Raw genomic sequence first — 5,538 nt, forward strand, 5'->3', positions numbered from 1 at the left:
CGTAGGTGACTTAGGAGGGTAACATGAAGAAGAAAGCAACTGTCTACGTCCATCCAATCAGAATTTGGCACGTCACCCTGTCGTTCTTTTATTTTTCTTTTTTCCATATCTTTTTTCAAAAATTAATGTTGTTTGTAAATACTAAATAGCTTTTCTACTGCCGCCTTCTATGACTACCCTTTTCATAAGAAAGAGGTTTTCTTTTTTAGATGCCTCTGTGGTTCTAAACTTTTAATTAATTATGGTTTTCCCACAAAAAAAAAAAAAAAAAAATCCCAATGCAAAGTGGAAGACCCTTTCTCTTAGTTAAGATCAACTATTTATAAGTTTTGGGTTTTTTTTTCAACTTTTTGCTAGTTTTGATCAAAACAAAAGCTAATGCATATCTTCTTTAGGTATAAGATTTGACATAAGAATTTTCCCAAACTGTGTGAAGGTGGCTTAATTTGAAGTTGCTTCCTTTTGGGCGAAATGCAGTTAGATTTTAGCCCTTCACTTCTCATTCAATGAACTCCATTTTTTTTTGTATGTATAAAGTATTTAATGTATGAAGAGTGTAAATAATTTATTTTTTTTGGAAAGAATCGGTAATTATTTTTATTTTATTCTATTAGTGTTATATTTTTTGAAAAAATTCTATTGGATTGTATTAATGAAGTCTTATTCATTTTATAAGTAAAATCTCTTTCTATTATGAGTCTTGTTCTAATTATAAGTATATTTTCATTGAAACTGTATTAGTGACCTATAAAAGTAGGTCACTCCTTAATCTTTAGACAAATACCAATATTTTAGAGAATTTTTCAGTGAGTATTTTGGAAGAATTTTTATTGATATTCATCTATTTTAAGGACAGTGTTTGTCACATTTCAATCAATAAATTTTTCTTTTTATTAATTATATTATTTATTTATGTCTTTTAAGTTAGAAATTTGTTCCATACCCTTAAATATCGAACATTTAATAATTACGGGTGTTGTATTATTTTTATATAAAAGTGGGTGAGGATCGAGGAGTAATAAAAATATATTAAAGTTATTGGATGGGTGGAGAGTCGAGCCTTTGTCTTAATCATGATTTGAGGAATTTTTCCATTGAGGGTATCCTCAAAGGTCATTCTTTTATACAAAATAATATTAAACTATTGCATCAATTGAGTTCACAAGTCACTTTCACACGACCCTTATGGGCTAAGGTTCGTCCAAAAGCCAGTCACCCATTTCTAAATGACCTTACTTTTCTTATTCTTTCTTCTTCTTCTTTCTTTACATTATCCTTTTAAGCAATAGGACAGCCTATAAGCCATGGGTTAGTCTTTGCTCTTTGGTGCTGATTTTTTTTTTCTTTTTTTTTTGAGTCATCATAATGGTCTGTCCTATACCATTCAAAGATGCTTGAAGTAAAAACATGGTGAACATAAAATATATATATATATATAATAGAAATATAATAACGTGTGGTTAAATATAAAAAAGTAATCTTTAAGACTTAAAGTACATAAAGCGATGAAAATAATGTAATTACATATAAAAAAAATATATAGGTTTCGGATCTTTTTTTGAAATAATAAGTTTTAGATCTTTGTCATGCGGAAGTCTTTTATTAAAAAGGGTAACAAGTTTATAAAATAAACTCAATCCAAAAAAAATATAACTTTAGTATCTGGGTGTTTGATTAAGTAATTTAATAATTTAAAATGACTTAATAATTTAATTTAAGTTAATAAGTAAATTAAATATGTTTTATAAAATAACTTAATAATATGATTTTCAGTAATAAATAAAAATAATTAATTTATTTTTAAATTCATATTTTCATCTATTATTTATTCTAATTACTTTCATGATACTTTTTATTATACACCTTCATTATTTTTTTATCTCATTTACCATAATTATAATTTATAAGGATAAATATGTCAATTTGATAATTTATAATAAATTTTATTAAATATTTTTAATACTTAAAAGTAAAAAATTAAGTAAAAAATTTTAAATCAATAACTTAAAATTAACTTAAGTAATAAATGTTACGTATTACCAAACATCCCTTAAAGTCTATCTTAAAATTGTGACTTTAATATAAATTTAGATGTTATATTTTATAAGAAAACATGGTTATATTAGACAATTATATATATATATATATATATGCTCATATTAAAACTTTAGTGTATAATTTTAGGAGAGAAAGTTAAGGTCGAAATATTACATGAATGTGACAATTTGCATTGACATGAATGTTGGTGACAAAAGACAAGTTATTATGTGGGGCCATGGTGGGTCCAAGTGATGGCCTAACCACATTTGATGGGCAAGCGTACCTATTTAATTTCTAAAAGGACATGCAACCAAGAACATGATAAGGATGAGGCGATGGTACCATTATTGAACTTACGTGCCCAATCAAGAAATGCCATTCATGCAGCATAGTTTTATTTTTTTGTGTCTCGGGTCTTAATATTTTATAATTATAATTTCATTATTTTTATGATTTGATCGTATTATTTTATATTTTAATTTTACTTTTTTATACTTCATGTTGATTTTATCTATTTGTATATTTATTTAACGATGCTAATTTTATCATATGCTTTAATAGATCGAATAAAAAAATTGATATGATATTAAATTAATATTATAGATTTTCTTTCTAAATATAAGGTGTATTTATAATTCCACTATATTTAAGTTATGTTTAGTTTTAGAAATTTTGAGGGAAAATGCAAAATAGAGAAAGAAAAATAAAAAATAGATTTAAAGTTAATAAATTATTTTTATATTTAAATTTAAATTTATTTATGTATTTTAATTATTTAATATAAAAATTAAATAATTTAAAAATATATAAATTTTTAATCTTAATTATATTTAATTTCTTTTAATAATTTTTATAAGAAAACTGACACGACCAGTTTTTTTCTTTCCTCGACTAAAGATAAACTTAAGGTTCATCTTTTCATTTGAGAGAAAGATGGTGGGAGGGTTGCGAAAGAGACCCAAACCAAATTGGATTGAGCCCCTCATTGGCTTTAGGGAAAAGCATCATATGCTAGGGATAATGGTTATGGTTTGTTTGTTGTGGAGTGGAATGCATGCTTTGCCTAAACAAATTAAAGATTTATAAATGAGGATATGATAATGTTGGAAAGGTCCACTTCAAGAGTCATGATCCACTTATTCTTTACAAAATTCCAAATTTGCCACTTTGGCAAACCTATTAGCTCTACTTAGATTGGGTTATAGCCTTGATTTGGATAAGTCTAACATCTTTTTGTTTTTGTTTTTTTTCCACTTTTTAAGTTGAAAATCTTATATATTTATTTGAATAATTTTATTAAAAAATATGGTTTGAAAATAAGTTTCATATAAAAACATAAAAATATTTAAAGTTTTTTATAACATTTGACTTCAGATCCATCATCAGACTCAAATCTCAAATTTAAAAACTTTAATGATCTCTCTCTTAATATGATGATCTTATAACTTAAATTTATAACTCAACTTTGATACCAATTCTCGAATCGAGTTTTATACATTGACTATAATATTGTTTTCATATTGAACTTTGATTATTTTATCTAAATCTATTAGTATATGATGAAAATAGATCGAGTCTTTAACGACATTTAACATCATAATCAATTGACTAATCCATCATGAACAGAAGAATAATATTGTTTCACCTTAATAATTTTAATCAAGATTATAATTATTTATAAATTATGAAAGCTTTAATGAAGATTATAATATAAGTTACGTAGGTCCTATCAATGGACATTTTACTTGGATAATCCTAATTAAAATAAAAACAACTCATTTTTAAGTTAAAATAAGAACGTCTTAGTATTTGAATTATTGTTATTAAGAATAGTTTTATAACCCGAAAAATGAAAAATTCAATAGTGGTGCAATTGTTATACTTAATTTCCAGTGAGCAAATTTCTGAAGGAACTTCAATCAAAGTCATACAGCTGTGGTGACGATTATGAATACGAGCAGCCAACCATGAGAAAGACAGAGAGAAAAAGATCTATGGCGGAAGAAAGGAAAGCCAGACAGCCAACCTTTTGACTTCTTCTCGAATCTACTGCAGGCTGCAGCAAGTATTCTATTGATAAAAGTATAAAACCCACCATTACTGTTATTTTCTTTTGGGTTCTTTTGGTTCCGTTTTGCCAATCTAGAGTGCAAAATTCTTTCTTGGATCCGTATTCTTTCGGCTGTCTGTGGGCACACGGTTTTTGACCATCTCATCTGAAAATTATTTGGTATCTAATAAAAATAAGATCCATCCCCAGACTTAATAAATGACGAAATGATATTTATAATTAAACAAAATATTTTTATAATTTATAAATATATAAAATTAATAAATCTATGCGAATTAAACAGGTTGTGAATGAATTAGGTGACTTAGGTCGTAAATGAGTTAGACAAATTAAGTAGTCAAATTCAAATATAATGCATTTATTAAATGGGTTTACATAGGTTGAGAAGATTATGAAACAAAATTAAGAGATGCAACTCCTATGACATACCACATAGCAATAAACCAGGTTTTCTTAAAGGTCTATGCACCATAATGAACTTATTTTGCCTTTAAATTATGTTTGGTTATGAAAAAGAGGTGAAACATGTTTGGAGGTGTTTTAGGAAAAATCTTTGAATTGTTTTCACTTAAGTTTTTTTAGTTCTATTTTAAAAAATAATTATATAAATATAAAAAAAATTAAAATGAAGAATTGCATATAAAAATTAATTTTAAAATATATCTAAAAAGTTGTCTAGGGTGTTGGACTAAGGTTTCATTAATTTACAATGATTGAAATTAGCATTTAATAGTAAGTATGATAGATAAGAAGATTTTCTTAAAGTAATCGAGAAGAATCTACATGAAGTCAAAGAAGAAATCAAGAAAAAAAATTATCGAGACTATCTTTAAATTATTTTATGTAAAATTATGGGTGCACTGAGTTCTCATCGCATATATTTTGTTTAAAACACCAAAACTCATCAAATTCAACTCAAACTTGTTTTAAATTTTTTTAAAATTTGATAAAGTATCTTTTTAAATGAAAACTATATTTGACTAATGTAATTCATGTTTAAAAAGTTTTCAAAATGTTAAGGAGTTTATATAGTCATTTAATCTTTGTGTTTTTAAGCTAAAACTTACCTATTTTATCGAAATGCTCTAAGAAAGGGGGAATTAGTCAATCGAACTACCTAGATCGACCATTCAAGTTGGCTTAAGGGCTTATAAGATGCTCCTTAATAGTGACCACTAGTTGAGCCAAAAGCTCAACCAATTGAGCTACAGGACCTAGTGGTCGTATCTTGCAGTCTCCTCTTACCAACGACAATGTAATAGATTGAGCCTAATTATGTAGTTTGACATTCCAACTCCTATATAAAAGCTCATAACCTCATTTATAAAAGAGAGAATAGTTCCAAACCTTTGTTGATAAATCATTTAAAGCCTTTGTAAATATTTTTTTGTAGTACTATAGACCCCGTATTTCGCACGATGCGTTCT

This window comes from Vitis vinifera, chromosome 13 (genome assembly GCF_030704535.1).
Source record: "Vitis vinifera cultivar Pinot Noir 40024 chromosome 13, ASM3070453v1".
NCBI lineage: Eukaryota > Viridiplantae > Streptophyta > Magnoliopsida > Vitales > Vitaceae > Vitis > Vitis vinifera.